The sequence below is a fragment of the Thamnophis elegans genome, chromosome 3 (assembly GCF_009769535.1).
Source record: "Thamnophis elegans isolate rThaEle1 chromosome 3, rThaEle1.pri, whole genome shotgun sequence".
Classification (NCBI taxonomy): domain Eukaryota; kingdom Metazoa; phylum Chordata; class Lepidosauria; order Squamata; family Colubridae; genus Thamnophis; species Thamnophis elegans.
Genome location: NC_045543.1, coordinates 111,586,877 through 111,606,353, shown reverse-complemented (window position 1 = coordinate 111,606,353; position 19,477 = coordinate 111,586,877). Strand labels below are relative to the sequence as shown.

At 36.1% G+C, this 19,477-nt stretch overlaps 1 protein-coding gene across 2 annotated transcripts in view; it reads left to right on the top strand.

Annotated features, from left to right (window-relative positions):
• Positions 1-19,477, top strand: part of ATG10 (autophagy related 10) — a 119,743-nt gene that overhangs the window by 33,269 nt on the left and 66,997 nt on the right. The gene's annotated exons all lie outside the window — the stretch shown is intronic.

Below are 19,477 nucleotides of genomic sequence, written 5' to 3'. Positions count from 1 at the left end.
TACTTTGATGATACCTGATAATCCAGCATGCTAATACTTTCCTTCAATCCTCTGTGCTCAATGCTGAACTGCTCTGATGTTGCACCTGAAGCCATTCTTATTCACTTACTGCTGTTCAGAGGCCCCAGGTAGGGCAGAACCTGCCTCTGGAATAAGAGATGAAAAGAGATTTCCTGAACTGTCTTTGCAAATTTATTGGTATCTTTTGAGAAAAATGACGTCTGCTGAATACTTCTCAAAGTCATATTACACATCTCAACCAACTAATATATCTCAGTAAGCTAAAAGATCCTAAAATCTGAATATTTTTTGAAAGCAAAGCAAGGATGGATAAGGATACCCCATTACTGGGCAACCCATTACTGGTTTTGTGATTTCAGGTTGTGTATTTTTATATAAATTAAATTTTATTTCTTCCTACCATAACAATTAAGATAAATCACAATAAGAACAACAAATAAGTTCTGGGATAAGCAATACTAAATGCTTCCTTGTTTCTCGATTTGCTCTCCAAAGGGAATCCTCTCATCAGTCTCTTTTTGTCCTGATTTTGCTCTGCACTTCTAGTCTCTTTCTCCTCCTTCCATTTAAAAATAAATGGTTTGTGGAAAGTGAAGACTAAATTATCTGGGACCCAATTTAGTCTTATGGATAATTAGGAAGGTTTAAAATTCCGTAGCTCTGTACCTGATGAACTGGAAATGCTGCAGGAGCTTTAGAGCTGCAGAAGTAGCATATAGTCTTTTCCTTTACAAAGGAAATCCCTTCAAAATCTTCTCTTAAAATTACAGCACTTTGTCCCAGTACTGTGAAGCACTAGTATCTTGGCTACTTTTGTTGGAATTTGGGGATTCTTTAGCTTGTAAATCTTAATATAACTTTAGGCTTTTTAAATTACTGATTTGTTTTAGCCATAATAGACTTGATTAGGTGATCCAGCCTCTGGGAAAAATTAGATTAAAATTATAAGAAATCAAGTTGGATAATACACATACACACACTTCAGTAATCTACACTCTAAGTAAAAGTTACAGAATATATACCGTGTACATTATTTACATAATATAGAGCCAGTTTGATGTAATGATTACAGTGCTGGCTTAGAAGATTGTCAGTTCTAATCCAGTTTTTGACGTAAAAGCCAGATGGATGACTTTGAGTAGGTCACATAATTCTCACCGCAACTCACCTCATAGTGTTCTTGTTATGGACTCAATAGGTGCGAAAGGAGAGTTGTGTATGTTTGCTACTTGATTCATTTTTAACAACAGGTAGGATAACTGCAAAAGGAAAGGTTTCTTCCACTAATTACGCTTGTCATAGCTTTCAAATTTTCTGATGGGTCCAATATACATTTAGATATGTAAATTATTTTATGGCAGGAACGGGGAGTTAAATGCAAGAGATGAAAATAATTTCTTATTGTTAAGTGTTTCCAGCTTAGCTCCTAATTTTATCTTATCTTGAGGGAGGGAGGGAGGGAGGGAGAGGGAGGGAGGGAGAGAGAGAGAGAGAGAGCGAGAGAGAGAGAGAGAGAGCGAGAGAGAGAGAGAGATGATATTGCTTGCAAACATCCAATTTGGTGCGCTCAAGAATGAAAGAAAACATCAGAACTTTAGTCCCAACACACTTGGAAGATATCAGACTAGTTTATTGATTGTCATTTATTGATCTGTTTGTTTTTGTATTCTGCAAGGATAATAGAACACACTGTTCATCTCAGAGATGTCTCTTAGGGCCAGTCATTTCCTTTTGTAAAATTACGTCTAACAATCTCACGAATGCTGCATTGCCAAGAACAGTTGCAAGTAGTCGACAAACTGTGTTTGAGATTATTTGTCCCTTTACATTACAGCAGTTAAATTAGACTGCTAGAAAATCTTGTAGAAGTGAATCTGTTCTCTAGTTCAGAATAGCTCAAAAACACATAAAGGAGTTCCCATTCTTTCTCCTCTTTTCCTTTTCTGAAAATATTACAAATGTCATTGTTGAGATGGGAGTTACATCATTTTCAGTTTCTCTCCGATGTTGATTTTTTTTTTCTGCCTCAAAATCTGCCAATCTGTTTATTTCCTTGGCATTATTATTCCCTTGGAATTCTGAAACAATAATAGAATTTTGAAATCCCAGTCCATGAGTCCTTGTGCTAATTCTTCTGTATAGATAGTGTTCTTTCATAACCAAGAAATGTTTGCGTTGTAAAATGCTTGATTGGTTATACAGATTTTTTTTACCATCCTCAGGGAAGGAACATTATCACAATATAGCTAGATGGGCCATTTTGACCATCAAGTTGAATATGTGCAGGAATCAAATCAAAATATTCAAAACAGATGGTGTCCAGCTTCAGCATTAATCCATCAAGTCAAGAGAATCTGATCTTTCTGTGGTAACCTCTTTGGGTTAACTGTTGAGCTGCTCTTACTATTAGAAATTTGTAGCAGTGTTTGTAATTTCCCCCTAAAAGCAATGTTTAAATGTTGAAATTGTGCCAACCCTAAGGCATTCACACGTGTGCATAAATACATACAGTGTTGTAATTTAAACTGGTTTCTAGTTTACAGTATTACAAACTTGCTAAAGCATTTTCTATAGTAACTTTTTAGAAGAACTAGAGATTGTGCTAGATGGACATTGTGACTTTGTACAATTAATTTCAATTCTAGTTCATAAGGGAGAAGTAAATTAATAAAATGTTTTGATGCCTAGATTTCAAAACACTTTTTAAATATTGCATGTACCAGAGGTCTAAACTTATAGCTTGAGCTTTCTAGAGTCACTCTTAACAGCTATTAAGGAATTCCAATAGTTTTTGTCAATGATGTTTGTGTTTTATAACTGAAAGGAAATTAACCAGGTGATTCTGTGAATTTCTGTTCTATTTGAAAATTTTGAATTGAGATGTTTAACTTGTTATCCTCCCTTTGCAATATTTAGAGCCACACATATAAACTAAATACAAAAAAATCTTTAGTTTATCATATTTCTCTAAATGGCAAAGAATGGAATATTGTTACCGTATTTTATTATATAGTGATTTGTAAGAGTTCCTTTGTTCCTCTATGTGAAATTTGTATGAAGATATGAATGGGCATGATAGTCCATAGAAGCTGAAAACTTTTTCCTAGGATACTTCGGCTTAGACATCATTTGCAAATGTGCCAGAAAGTTCAATAGAATAGAATAGAATAGAATAGAATTAAAATGAATTGAATTGAATCGAATTCTTTATTGGACACACAAGGAATTTGCCTTTGGTCCATATGCTCTCAGTGTACATAAAAAGACAAGATGCATTCTTCAAGAATCATAAGGTACAACACTTAATGATAGTCATAGGGTAAAAATAAGCAATCAGAAAACAATCAATATAAATTGTAAGGATACAAGCAACAAAGTTACAGTCACACAGTGGGAGGAGATGGGTGATAGGAACAATGAGAAGTCAAAAACTGATGCATCCTTAGTGAAAATGTGTAGTTTTAAAAATATGAAGTGTTCTCAAAGCAAGATGATTCCTATGTAAAATGGATGAGGGAGTGGCACTCAAGTGGAAAAATACCAGCAGATGAGATGGCTACAAGACTAGTAACTGGGTTATATGGCATTAGGCATTGTTGAAATGAGTGGGAGTAGCTTAAGTGATCACAAGGTGATATGCACAGTGGGCTTCTTCTGGAACTCAAACCTATCCTGGCCAAGTAAACTTTTGAGTTGGACGAATAGATGGTTTCAGTGTATTGATGAGTGAGTGACAGTTTTAGTTCACAAAGTGAATGTTGAAAATCTGCTTTTATTTCTATATGTTCTTTGTCTCTTGATAAATAAGATCAGTAAATCATACAAGGCATATTTACCTTTCATGTGACATAGCTGGCATAGTTATAAAATCACAGACAAAGTATTGAAAGAAATTATATGATGAGAAAGTTTAGATTTGCAAGAGCAATGGGGCAGTGCAGTTTCCAGACTCTTCCAAAGAGTCTGTTCCAGGGGTGGGGTTCAAAAATTTCAGCAACAGGTTCTCTGCCTGGTTCCTGGTGCGGCCATGGTGGGCGTGGCCTAGTCGGCCTCATGCACCACAGCGGAGGGGGCATTTTCCCCCTTCCCAGGCTCCAGAGGCTTTCCTCGAGCCTCTTGGAGGGTGAAAACTGCTTCCCCCAGGCTCCAGAGGGCCGTTTTTCCCCTTGCCAAGCCTCTGTGTAGTCCCTGCACTTACCTTGCATCCAAAACAGGCTATGCAGAGACTCCTGGGATGGGAGGGGTAGAGTGTGCGGGACCAGCCAGGGTTGGGATTTGGAGGCTGTCTGAACTTGCCATAATGTCAGCTACGGGTTCTCCTGAACCTGGGTGAATCTGTAGGAGCCCACTCCTGGTCTGTTCAGTAGTTTGGGATATGGCAAACAAATCTTTATTAGTAAAGGTGGCAAAGTTAATATCTTTTGTATTTTATTTATTTACTGAATTTATATGCTTCTCATCTCACTGTCAAACTGCTTCCCTGGGAAAGTTCTTTTTCCTTAAAAACTACTTACATATTTCTGAAGTATTTTGCAATTAAGCTCTTGTAGCATATTTTATGCAGCCGTCTTGTCTGATTGCTAAGCCATGCTCTGTGAAATGTGAAGAATATGTAGCATAAATTAACTGTAGCCAATGGAACCAAGATTGCTATTCAGCATCATGATTGATCCTGTGGATGTCGGATGCTTTGCACTGCTATACAATGATTTTAAAAAAGCAGAAAACTAAACTGAAAAAAGAGTGGTAACCCACTTAGTACTGTCTATGTGAAGGCTTTTACTAGCCTTGGCTGATAACTATCCAGTTGAAACAGTTGCTGTTTCTTATTTGAAACATGAAACTTCTAGCGTAAAGAATCCTGAATCCAGAATAAAAGTATTGGTTTTGTTAACAGTACAGTAACTGTTAAAGATTTAACATAACTGAATTATCTGACAAATACTTTAGAGTTTAAGGAGGTTTGAGGCACTGATCAAGACACAAATGATTCTCCATAATGGAAGGGGGAGATTCTCCAGGAATGGGTAGTAATTCTGCTTCTCTGCTTGGAGATTCAGTCATCTTTTTTGGGACATGCCTCCTCTGACTGATTCCTTCCCTGTTCGACTCAGTCTTCGGCTGAGTAGAGACTGAGATTTTATTGTTCTTACACAGTCCTAGATCATCTCCCAACTGTAAGGCTATTGAATTCTTTTTTGGTAATTTTTTTTCTTAGCCCTAGGGAACAAGTGTTCATACATCACGTATAGCGAGCTGGAAGGCTTACCAGTACGCTGGTAAGCCGCCCTGCTGGCTGACATACCAGCCGAGGTCCCTGCCATGTGATAGTACCCCTGAAGTTGCTTGTGACGTTGCGGCATGGATGCAAACATATCTTTCCTGTTTCTTTTGAATGTTGTAGCAGTTAGGGTGCGTTATCTTGATCCATGAATTGGGAAAGACATACTGTGACAAATGGAAGGAGAATAGGAGCAGAAAAAAGGATAATGGCTGCTATGAATAGCACCAACTAATTCTAGCATTTAAACCAAGGTTTCTTGGTGTCCAAATGCCAAGCAGTTCATGACCATTTTATGCATCTTTTTGGTAAGGGGGGATATCTGTTCTGCCTTTTGTAGAGCATTACCCATGCCCCTGAGACTGTTCAGGAAATATATGAAAAGACGTTCTGACTTTAATGCTAGGGTAGTTAGAGATATAAAGATAAAGCTACCAAGCATGAGTTGCAGACATGCAATGCATAGAAGGCTATTCCTTGTGCTGCTGCAAGCAAGAATGTCAAAATAGGACATCAATATCAATAGAAGAGAGTATAGCTCAGTGTTGAATTGTGGGGTCCTTGGTGCTTGCTGAACATGAGTGTTTTCTTGCAGATGATTAATTACCTAACTAGGTCATTGAATAGTGAAATGTCTGCAAGAAAACAACTAAGCTCAGAGACACCAAGACCCCCGTAGGACATAAGTGATATTCCAGTTGTGTCAGGAAGGAACATCTGAAGGACCAGGTTTAGATTTCTCTTTCTGGAGATGCTGACAGTGGAGTATATGAGATAGGGGGATTTCTTTCTATGACTTTGATTTAAGTATTCCGGCATGGTACTGTATATAGGGGAATGGGAAAATCCCTGGATAAGTGTGCTTAATGAGTACAGTCAGCTTGGCAACACAGGTATCCTTGTGTTCCTTTGTTTATTGGGACAGAGAGAATACTTAAAGTGAAATTAGATTAATGGGTTTTTGTAAAAAAAAAAGAATTTAGTGAAGTCTTTGGAAAAAACAGATGGAAAATGAGAATAGGAAGGAAGGAAGAAAATTTAAGACTAAGTTTTTTAAACTTTAAGACGAGGTTTCTTAATGTGAAAGATTTAAGAATAATACTAGAAGGGTTTGGTTTATTTTACCAGATTTATTCCCAGATAAATCATGGGTTTATGATAAATGAATGGCAATTATTGGTTGAAAATAATGGGAATGTGAAGAAGCTGTAAAAAAAAAGATTTTTTTGAAGCATGAGGCTGTTGGCATAGAGTTATGGTCTGTGATATTAAGACTTGTTTTTAAAGATGAAGATGTTTATCAATGTTGTGGAGGTTTCATTGGAGTTGAGGCAATTCCTCCCCCCCCCCCCCGATTTATTTTGGACTGAAATCCAATGTGACAAGAGAAGTAATGGCAGCAGCAGTAGAAGAAGCATGGGTGACTAGTGAAGACCAGATCACCTAAGAATACAACTACCCTGTTTCCCTGAAAATAAGACCTCCACGGATAATAAGCCCAATCGGGCTTTTGAGTGCATGCATTAAAGCCCTCCCCTGAAAATAAGCCCTCCCTGAAAATATTGCAACACAGCAGCAACTATGAGGTGACCATGCTCGCCATCTCCTGCACCTCAAAAAGAATAAGACCTCCTTGAAAATAAGGCCAAGCTTCGGGGAAACACGGTGGATGGAGCATGGTGTGGTGTGTATTGCTTTGTCCTCCAACCCAGCAGGATTATAAATACTTTAGTATTAAGAATGACCATACTATATTTGCATTTATTCCAAGGCAGTATGAGAATAATATTCAGAAACACTAAAAATATTTTTTAAAGAAATAAAAGACTTTCTGTTTCTTCTGCTACTCAGAGACCCCAAAAGATGAGTGAGTCTTTCAAAACTGCCAAATAAGCAGCAGTGCCTCCCCCTGCATTCAAGTTACATCTCGTGGACTTTTCTAGCCAACTTACATAGTTCTAAATCACAACTAATCACATCTGTTTTCAATAGTGTCATCTCACTTGAATTTGCCAAAGACAAGGAGGATAAGCTTTTATCTTATCATCTTCTTGAAATGCTTCAGTTAATTCTGGCAAGAAAGAGACCATCTCAAAGTTAAGAAAATCACATCCCAGGATATTATAAGAGACAGGGGAGACCAGTCACTCAAAACTTGAAGAACTGGCTAAAATATGGAATATTGATATCAATACTAGATCAAAATATTAAAGTTAACTTTTAAAATGATGAAGCATTGATGATTTTAGTGCCTCTGAAAATTTTGCTTTATTTTGAAATATTACCAAATAAAATACAGTGGAAAACTGAGCCTGTATATTTCTATTATTGAATACAATTCTTATATATACCAAGGTACTACAATTTCTGCTAAATCTCAAAAGTGATTGAATTCAAATTCAAAATGCGTTAAATTGTATCAATTTAAAATTGGTAATTGAAATTGTGTCATTGTGTAATGCTGGGTTGATTTCTGTGAAGCCGGAAATTGAAAAGTTCTGTTCTGTGGTCTTTGATTAGTTTGGTATTTAATGTTTTGCTAGCAACATATATGTTACATTTTAAAGTTTTAAATCATCATTTTTTGAATCGTGGTATTACAGATCATTGTGTTAAATGATCTTTACTAAAATATAAATACATTGGCATTTGAAAGATCAAAGCTACGTGTGAAGTTTAACTTTAAGCTGTAACATTATTAATTAAATCTCTAGTTTATTTTGTTTTAGTGTGGGTTTATGGATAAAGTTTTGCTGATGGAGCAAAGAATTAATTTGACATAAAAGAAATAGACCATTATGTATTCTTTTGTAATGTCACAATTTATTGTACAAGAAATAGACCATTATGTATTATTTTGTAATGTCACAATTTATTGTAAAAAATTTCAAAAGACTATAGCAAAAGTTTAGGGAAGTATCACTATTAAAGATAAAACACGCTAATTTAAAATAGTCTGTTTAAAAGGCTATTCTTGAGTGCTTTAGCAAATGGTATGTCTCTTAAAACATTACTGACTTGATACAAACTTTCAGCTAGGTTTTGTGTTTACTGTTAAACAAAATCTGTTGATGGTTTTGATAGGCTTTGCTATTGTGACAATTGTGATGATACAATTAAGAATTAATATACAAAAAAAGAATCCAGTTTTTTTTTCTGCATAGTACTCTGTTCCTTCTAATATTAGAATTCCTTTTTATTAAATAAGATTATGGATTAATGATTAATGCTATGAAATGATTTAACTCATAAATACTGATGTATGTGAAAACATTGCCGCCATTTTAAATAACCCCTAACTAGACACTAGGTGAGTCAAGTCAGTTTTTCTTAAAAAACAAGATTGATATACAATTCCCACATATTTTGAGTTAGTGCTCTGTATTACAGTAGTCTATTCTGCATTTTCTGTATTCTGCTGAACAGTAATTTTCCTTCTAGGAAAAAGAGTTTTCTTGTTTCTCTCTCCACCCCTCTTTGGGAGGAAACTTAATTCGTTTTTTCAGGCACAAGAAACGGTGTAGGATTTCCTGCATAGGCAGGAGCTTGGACTAGAAGACCTCCAAGGTCCCTTCCAACTCTGCTATTGTATTGTATTGTATTGATTCCTTTCACTAGTAGATATGTTATATTAAGTAGCATTAAGTAACTCAGTGTCTCTTAATCTCACAGGATAACTATTCACTAACTGCGAAACCAGTTGTAATTCAGGTTGCCACAAAAGTGTTGCATTTCTGAAATGCTGTTTGTATGCAAGAATATGCTTGAAGAGTCTGGTTTAGCATATTGTCTAGTTAGACAATTAGGGTAATTATTGAGCTAATAAACTTTTAGGGAAAATTTATATTGTGATCTGCAAAATTGGTCAAAAGTAAACAAGACAATTATATTTGGGCCTCATTGTACTTAGAGTAATCCATTAAAGGAGTTCATTTTTACTCGTTGTCATAACTTCTGCTCAAATTGTAAGGATGAGAATTAGACTTCATGCATATATTTAAATTGCAAGGGAATATATTGTGTTTCTACTTTTTTCTCAAATAAGTAAACCATAGATGTATTCAGCATGGTATGTTTTTATATTAAGATATTTTATATTAAGCTAAATCATATTGTGGTGAATGATCAGGGTGTTCCTACAACTTATAGATAGATAGATAGATAGATAGATAGATAGATAGATAGATAGATAGATAGACAGACAGACAGACAGACAGACAGACAGACAGACAGACAGACAGATGATAGTTAGATCGATAAAAAGCTTTCAGGGTAGATGTTCCATAGAAGTATCTTTAAGACTTGTTGAAAGGATAGTTGATGCCTATTACTAGGTTTCAGCATCCTAAGAAAGGAAGATTCACTAGTGATGATTGGTGGAGATTATGTTTAATAATCTAAAACGTGTGTGTGTGGGCTCAACTAGCATTGTTATTGTAGGAAGCCTTCACAGGAATGGAGAGGCTCTTGGTTTACTGCCAGAAAGTCTTCAGGTTCTATGTCATGGAGACTCTCTCTGTTGTTCAGTTGTAAACAAGCGAAGTCTTCTATTTTGAATTGTTTTGATTTGGAGTGGCTGTTTTGGCCATAAAGGGATGCTTCTGATGGACATGCAGTATGTCTGTTTTGCTTGGATGATGGGCATTTAACTGATGCATGCCATCACTGTCAAGGCTTTTCAAAACAAGCACAGGATAATCATTCTTCCTGATTTTGAGCTCTTTTCTAGCAGGCGGTTTCGCTAGCAGTTACAAGAGCTAAATCAGTACTGACTGTAATTCACACTATATCCATGTCTAAAGCTAGGCAGCCATTAGCATTGATAACAGTGGCTTGAGCAATGTTGTTGCTCTCAGAATATTTGACGGACAGTGGACCCCAGCATCTCTTGAAAATCCTGGTGTTAAAAATCCTGCAGTTCCTGTTTGCCAACAGACAGAGAATTGCCTTTCATGAAATGCCCAAAAAGAATCTGGCAAGGATTCTTAGGGAGTTACCAAAACACCCTCTACCAAATATAGCCATGTCAAGCACCTTCTGGCATTTGAAGTGTCATGCATTACCTAGTGCCAGATTATCTTGTTTTGTTGTATGAACAGGAATCAATGTGGATTTATTGCTAAGCTTGTGACACCTTGCGAAGGCTGTGATATGTTTCCCCAAATGTCTTTCTGTGGAGGAAGATGTGTCTGTCAATCCAAAGTATCAGATAAATTAGCTTTCTCCAAAAGCCAGGAGAACGCATTTGACCATGTCTCTGTCCCACATTCATGAAGTTCAGTCTAAATTGAAATGGTTTGGCATAACCTCAGTCAAAATACCATTTTTAAAATCCTGTATGATGTTTATACTGGTCAGTTGGATTGTGATAAAGTTATTTTTTTTAATGAGTTGAGATTGGAATCACTTTTTGGGAATAAGAATTGAGGTGTTTATTATATTCAGGGTGCAGATACTAAAGCAGGACTGACACCAGTCACAACTTCAGGTTCTGCCACTGTAATCTGTTGAGCTGCAGCCTCTGAGCCCTAAAGCGTTCCTCTTAATTCCGAGCGAGGCCATAGCATGTTGAACATGCTACTACTAGTAGTAACAGAAAACTACTAGTTGCAGGTCCAATAGATAAAGAAAATCTAGAGTCAAACCAATTTTGAGTGTTAACTGAGCCTGAGAAAAACTGGTTCCTGGATACTGCCAGAAATAGGGAGTATTGTGGAAACAGTTTTATGACCAGCTTTTCACACATACGCCTTGGTAAAACCATGAGATTAGAGGCTACATGTTGGCCTATGTAGGTGATGATCTGACATTGCAGGCTGTGCAATCATGCAGTAACTCCAATTTCTGTTCCTATATTTATAGCATTTCTGTGAACAACAAGATTTCTGGCAGAACCCAATTTTTGTCATTGATACTGAGAAAGTTAAAAAACCTTTAGAGCGGTGCTTCCCAAACTTTTTCCCTCATTACCCACAATTGCTTAGCAGAAGATTATTTTTACTCAATGTAGGTAAAAACTTAAGTTGGTTTAAAAGTTCCTATTGTGATTGGAAAATGAGTTTGTTTATCACTACTCTCCCCCCGCCCCCCAAAAAAACACTTTTACCCAAGTTTGGATAACTTACCCAGAATTGGGATATATTGCTCTAGAGCACAGGTGTCAAACTCAAGGCCCATGGGCCAGATATGCCCTGTGGAGTGCTTAGATCTGGCCTGCGGGGCTTCTCTGTAAACAGCAAAGAACTGGTCTACGGTGCCTCTGCCAGTGAAAACAGAGCTCGGGAGAGCTGTGTGCGATCCTCGGGAAGCCGTTGCAGCTGAAAACGGAGCTCAGGAGTCCGTGTTCATTGGCAGAGTGCTCAGGCTACCACAGGTGCCCGTAACATGAGTGAATCACTTACCATGGCCCCCACAGGTCAAACACAATCCTGATGCGGCCCTCAGTGAAATTGAGTTTGACACCCCTGCTCCAGAGAGTCCAAGGTGATTTTATTTTTATTTTCCAACACTAATTTCTGTCTCCTCCTTATATATGTTGCTAAATAATAATTATCACTATTATCCAGGAGATCAGAAATCAGGATATTAGATGAAATGTGGAATAAATGTCATTCTACCAATACCTTATTCCTTCAGGTCGAACGCCACCACACCTATATGGGATATCAAATCATTTTGCAGGACAAGCATGCTCCAGTAATTCACCATTTGCTTAATTATATAGAAACGGGCATGACAAAATTAGTTCATAAAGAAGAAGCCTGCGTAATACATCAGCAAATTAACATGACCAAACCCTGCTGTGCTGCCATGCATGATTCATCTAAGGCTGAAGCTGGTGAGATATGATGCAATACTATTCATACCAGACAGAACTTTTTGCATAAACAGTAAGCCTGGGCTTTCTAATATCAAGGCTGGAAAAATAAGACCAAAATATGCACTGACTTGTATAGGCATGAGGAAAAGGCTTAGGATTTAAATACTGATGATTTTTTTCTTGTCTTTAATTAAACTATTTATTAATTGTGTCAAATTTTGAAACTTCTGTTATTTTTATTATTTTGTTATCTGTTGTCCAGTTATTTCCTGGATGTGGAGTTAGATTCCTAACTATGCCAGATTTGAAGTCTGACAATTGTACTCGTTGGGATTAAATGAAGCCAGATATACAGTTACAACTTACACATTTTTATTCCTGTTATTTTAGAACCATGACAGAGAGTGTCTAGAAAAGTTTGGTCATTCAAACCCACATTGAAACACTGTTCAGTTCAGATGACAGCCCACAACAGCAAGTGTCTTAATCCTTCTTCTTCTAAGCACTGGATTTCTTGAATTAGTGACTGCATACATTCTTGCTAGTTTCATTAATAATACATATTGTTGGGATAGATCAAGCATTTTGATTGTGTTGTCATAAAGCTACAGCTTTACACTCTCCATGGCTTAGCTTGAAAGAATAATTATGGTCCATCAGAACTGTCTCTTAATGTGATAAACCTAGAACTATCCACAATTGGATCTTTTATCCCATCAGTTTATCAGTGGATATTGGTATGACCAGTATCACTTGGGGTATACTGTAGTTTCATTACAAAATTTGAGTAATCTAGGGGAGTTGCCAGCAGAGGAGGAGAGCAACATACCTGCATGTTTTTCACATGGCCCTGATTCAGATTTTCCTGGGAAGGAAGGAAATGATGTAACGGCTATAAGGAAAGGCCTTGAAGGACAGAGGAAGATCCATTACCAAAGCAATGATCATATAAACAAGGCTTAGCCCAGATGAAGGAGGTGGTTTATAAAAATGCTTCAGCCACCCCACCTCACCCTAATTCACTTAAAGATAAAAGAAGGAAGCAGATTTGAACTTGCATGATTCTGTTACTCTAGCTGCTCTAGATCATTCTGCATATTTATGATAGTGAATGGACTTATATATGAGATATATATGAGCTTTGGAATTTTGACCTAGAATTTATAATGTTTTGTGTATGTTTTTATTGTTTAGTATTGTGAGACACCCACATTTTTTTTTGCTTGAAATAGGCAGCCAGATAATTTTTCTGAATAATTGAAAAAATTACAGTGTTTCATTTTCCACTTGAACATCCTTCAGTGCATATACATATCCTTACAAAGCAATTTGTCATAGAATTCACTAATCTTTATTCTTTAATTCTCCTTCATGGAATATTTAGCATTTTATATGCATTAAAGTATAAGCCCTTTGAGCTACTGGCTATGACAGACTGCCAACCATAAAAGTGGTATTCTTATTACCTATTTTGTATTTTCAATGATTTCCCTTTTCTCTCTCCAGCTATCTAGTTGAAACCAGCATGCCACTCTTTGGATGTTAAAAAAATCCTTGATTTCATTTCTAGATGGAATTCAGTTTTTATGACAGACAGTGTAGATCTGTGTTTGTCATGGACATCAAAGGAGGAGTTTGCTAGCTTCTCTGCAGAGAATTGTAGTTGCCTAACAGAGGCTATCATTCCTGCCTATGTATTATCAAAGTTTCATTTGCCTCTAACTGTGTGGGCCCATTCAACAAAAGTGTTGTCACATCAACAGCAATCTTAGAAGGCATAACATTGCCACACATTTGTTGTGTTGCAACTTGGTTTCAACCATTTACTTTCATTTGGCACTACCATCAAGCTTCTAAAACCATAATGCTATATTTGGTTGAGTAGTTCTGCCACCTTTACTTAATTGCTTGATCACCCACATGTAATATATAGAAGCCTATATGAAGGACAGATTATTTAGTTACAACAGAGTTACTCAAGGGGATCTTTGTGTTTCCACATGATTTTACATTACTCCCCAAAGTACATTAATCTGAAAAAAGAGGAAATATTCTCATAGCCTAAAAAAACCAAAAGGAACATAGTTAAGCCTTTTAGGTATGTGAGTTGAAGGATGTCTATTTAGCTTGCCAAAATGGAAATCAGTTCTAGATAATTCTGATGCTACCATTGGAGGTAGAAGAAATTCAAACGTATGAATGTGCAGATGATCACAAGAAGGATACACAGCTTGTGTATCAGGCAGCTTGTTTTTCTGTCACTAAAAATATTATCCATTACAGAGCCGCAGTGGTGCAGTGGTTAGAGTGCAGTACTTCAGACTACTTCTGATGATCAGCGGCTGCCAGCAGTTTGGCAGATTGAACCTCACCAGGCTCAAGGTTGACTCAGCCTTCCATCCTTCTGAGGTCGGTAAAATGAGGACCCAGATTGTTGGGGGCAATAGGCTGACTCTGTAAACCATTTAGAGAGAGCTGTAAAGCACTGTCTATAAGTATATAAGCCTAAGTGCTATTGCTATTATAGATAGTCCTCAGCTTACAACAGTTTATTTGGTGACCATTTGAAGTTACAACAGCACTGAAAAAAGTAGCTTATGACTGTTGCAGCATCCCCATGGTCATGTGGTCAAAATTCAGATGCTTGGCAACTGATTCATATTTATGATTGTTGTAGTATCCCAGAGTCATATGATCACTTTTTGCAACCTAACAAACAAAATCAATGGGGAAGCTGGATTCACTTAACAGCTATGTTACTAACAACTTCAGTGATTCATTTAACAACTGTAGCATGTAAAATGGGGCAAAACTCACTTAACAAATATCTCACTTAACAATAGAAATTTTGGGCTGAATTTTGGTCATAAATCATATACAGCCTGTATATGTCTATTCACAAATGAGTCCTAAATTCATCTGAGCTTGGATATTTGTGTAAGTATAGATTTACAGCTGAAATAGTTAAGAATTGCGAAACATTTTATAAACGTTCTTAGTTTCAGTTTCAGGAATTATGTTTATACTTGGAAGATACCAATTGCTTGGAATGAAAAGTAGTATTGCATATATTTTTCAAGAATCCTAGCCTTTCCTATAGACTTTGTTTTCATGCTTAGGTTTAATCTAAACTGTTTTAAAAGAAATATCATAAATTTAAAACACTTTATTCCTACTGGTAAGCATCATTAACTGGTAAACAATTTCCCTTCTATTTACCTACCACCATCATTGTCACCACTAAATTTTTAAACTGGGCATTTCTTAATTTATGAGAAATAATTTAGCTTATTTTTTACAGCACTGCATTTTGTTTGCATGTAATAGCATGTAGATTTAAAAAAGGTTCTCTCAGCAATTGTTTAGAAGAATACTTTCCAAATGATCTGCAAGAGATTAGAATAACTGAGTGTTCCTTTCTGGCTTCCTGTTTTGGAATTAAATGCCTAAGGGTTCTCAGAATATCTTAGTTGAGAAAGAAAAGAGGAGAAAAAGAAAACCAAGCCAGATTAACCTTTTCAGTACTTAAGTTTTTCATATATGTTATTCAAGAAAAAGAAAAGATGAAATTATTTTCAAAATATATGAACTGAATCATGTTATTGGCTAATAATATATTTCCTTATATTTCTTTATATATGTATAGGTGATACCTGGCTCAATAGTAGTAACTGTGAGAGGAATCTTGGAGTCCTAGTGGACAATCACTTAAATCTAAGCCAGCAATGTGCTGCAGCTTCCAAAAAAGCCAATACAGTTGGCTTTTAAAAGATATAGAATCAAGATCACTTAAAGCATTAATGCCACTTTATAACACCTAGTAAGGCCACACTTGGAATAGTGCATCCAGTTTTGGTCGTCATGATGTAAAAAAGATGTTGAGACTCAACAAAGAGTACAGAGAAGAGCAACAAAGATGATTGTGGGGCAGGAGGCTAAACATGTAAAGAATGTCTAGTTTAATGAAAAGAAGGACTAGGGTGCCATGATAGTAGTGTTCCAATATCTCAGGGGTTGTCACAGAGAGGAAGGAGCTGAGCTATTCTCCAGAGCACCTGAAGGCAGGACAAGAAGCAGTGGATGGAAACTAATCAAGGAGAGAAGCAACCTAGAACTAAGGAGAAATTTCCTGACAGAACAATTAATCAATGGAACAACATGCCTCCAGAAGTTGTGAATACTCCAACACTGGAAGTTTTAAAGAAGAGATTGGACACATTTTTCTGAAATGGTATAGGCCCTTTATACCATAGGGTTTTCTGCCTGAGTTTAGTTTAGTTTACTTTATTGTCATTGCACCTCGTACAACAAAATTAAATGTCATCTTCTGTATACATTATACATCAAAAATAAAACAAAAGCATACATCCTTCACATTCTACACAATTGAATTAAAAATCCTTGAGCCACGGTTGGACTAGAAGACCTTCAGGGTCTCTTCCAATCTGTTATTCTGTTCTGGTCTGTTCCTTTTTTAGATATTTTTTTAAAAATCCCATATTTAATATTTTAATATATTTTAGAAGAAACTCAAGGTGCTGAACATACCTAATATTCCTTCTTCAAACTGTGAGATGGGTTGGGCTGAGAAAGGGAGACCAGCTCAAATCACCAGCCAGGATTAGAACTCATAGTCTCCTGATTTCTATCTTGGTGCTAGATAAATTTATAATTTTACTTAACTGCTGTAAAGAAGATTGGAAGTTACTTTTTTATTTTCTATTTTTACTTTATTTTTTATTTTCATGAGCTATTAGACTTTTTTTATTTCTTTTCTTCTTACTTTATATCAGTTAACATTGGTTTTTAATTTTTTAGATCTTTTAATAAAATTATATAAAAAGAAAAACAGATTATACTGATTTGAGTGCAATATTGATTTATTATGTTACATAATTTGATTTGCACTTCTATAAATAACCGAAGTGGAAATTTCTGAATAGTATAGTGAACTGGTTAAATAAAAATTGAAAAGAGAGGAGATTTACATCCTTGTTAACTTATTAATGATAATTTGTTTTGACCAATTGTAACATTAGGTTCTGATATGAATTTCAAAGAATGTTGGATCTTTTTTTTATTTTTAGAGTTTACTGTTGATTTACAGCATTTCTCTGGGCAATGAATATATACTCCAGTTTTCCTTCTCTAAAAACATTATTCTAAACAATATTTAGAAAATGTTAATCATCGAGGTCCGTTATTTTTAACTAGGTTTTTCTTATCTAATTATTCCCTCCCCCACCCCTTTCTCCAATCTAAACATTTATTCAGGAGTTGTGTAGAATAAATATTGACTGGCCTATTTATAATGAGGGCATGCATTCAGCAGCTGTAGAAATAATGTAAAAAGATATCAACAGTCCCTTGCATTCTTTAACAAAATAAGCCAAAAATCTGTTGCTCCATTTACATGTCTCTCTCCTGCATTATTTTTAGACTACAAGATGTGCACAAAATATTTTACTTAATAACTACTTCCAGTGTAATCGTATGTATATTTTTATGAAAGAAATGTCACTGAACATTGGTTACGCTGAATCACAGCTAAAAAGCTGTTTGATTATTCTCATCTAATTTCTATGTATTTTGGTGTGCTGAAAGCAAATAAAATATTGAAAAACTCCTAGATGTCATGATTTGCCACAACATGCAAAATTGTCTTCAAATTTATCATTTTTTTTAATTTTTGGTATTTTTTTATATTATGGGTTTTTAACCAAATTTAAAGTCCAAATTACTATTAATTAATTCACATAAGTGCATTTAAGATATAAAAAAACCCTTAAAGGGTTTGTCCGAGTTATTTAAAAATATATAGCACTGTAAATCTAATGGTCAGCAATATATACATAAGCTAAGCAAGTTTTAAGTCTGTGCTTCTAATGGTAGAAGGGGTTAATCTTTCCTGAAGAATCCAGTGGGAGGGAGACATAGGGCAGATAGCAGCATCTCCGGTCAGTGCAGAGAGTGTGGACAGCACAGTGACGTCTCGTGTACAGACACAGAGCTGCTCTCTCCTGCATGCCACACTTGTGCACGAATCATCATCAGGTTCTTGGTTCTAGGCTGTTCACACTTTTTTATCGCAATTCATGTTAGCTCATCATTCTTTAACTGTTACATTATGGCTCCAGGTTTTGGTGCTTTTGGCAGTGTGGGCAGCCAGAAAATGAAGTCAGCATCCCCATAAAACTCATCTGCGGAAGGAAGCATGAAGTGCTCCAAAATCTCCTGGTAGATGGCTGCATTGACCCTTGTCTTAATGAAGCACAGTGGTCCAAAGTCCTCTTTTCTAATGAGAGCTACTTTTGCCAAAAGCACCAAAAACTGGTTCAATGAATGTTCGATTACTGTGCTTGATTGGCCAGCAAACTCGCCTGACTTGAACCCCATAGAGAATCTATGAGACATTGCCAAGAGGAAGATGAGAGACATGAGACCGAATAATTCAGAAGAGCTGAAGGCCGCTATTGAAGCATCCTGGTCTTCCATAACATCTCAGCAATGTCTCAGGCTGACAGCTTCCATGCCACGCCGCATTGAGGCAGTAATTGCTGCAAAAGGGGTCCAAACCAAGTGCTGAGTACATATGCATGCTTATACTTTTCAGAGGTCTGATATTGTTCTATGAACAATCCTTGTTTTATTGATTGCATGTAATATTCTAATTTTCTGAGATAGTGGATTTGGGGTTTTCATGAGCTTTACGCCATAATCATCACAATTATGACAAATCACGGCTTGAACTATCTTGCTTTGCTTGAGTCTTATCTCATATATTAGTTTCACCTTTTAAGTTGCATTACTGAAATAAATGAACTTTTGCACGATATTCTAATTTTTTGAGTTTCACCTGTATACTGGCTTAAACATTCCATCTTGGGGACATCTTGAGGACTTTTACTGGGATTTGAAGATGATCTCTAGTATATAACAAAGAGTATTGTGAAAAAATAATTTTAAAAGTAGATTTTGATTTTAACTTGATTTTCTCTCAGACGGACTTGATGGTGAATGGAATTTATGGCCAACAGCTTTCCTCTCCTTTTCCCTCGAAAATACAGTCCATTAGATATGCAGTGATGCTTAAAATCTTGTGAATCCTTTTGAATTTTCAATATTTGTCCATAAATATGGCCTGAAATGTGGCCTGCTCTCTGTATCCAGTTCAACAAATGAATCAAAAATAGTATACTTGTTCATTTATGTATTAAGGAAAATGATCCAAATCTATATATTGTTGAGCGTGCATGTGAAGACTGCGTCTGTGGTTCATAATGGAAATATTGCTTCTATCTTTTATTGTACAAAGGAAAAGGCAGAAAGAGTAGATATAAAAACTACATAGAGAT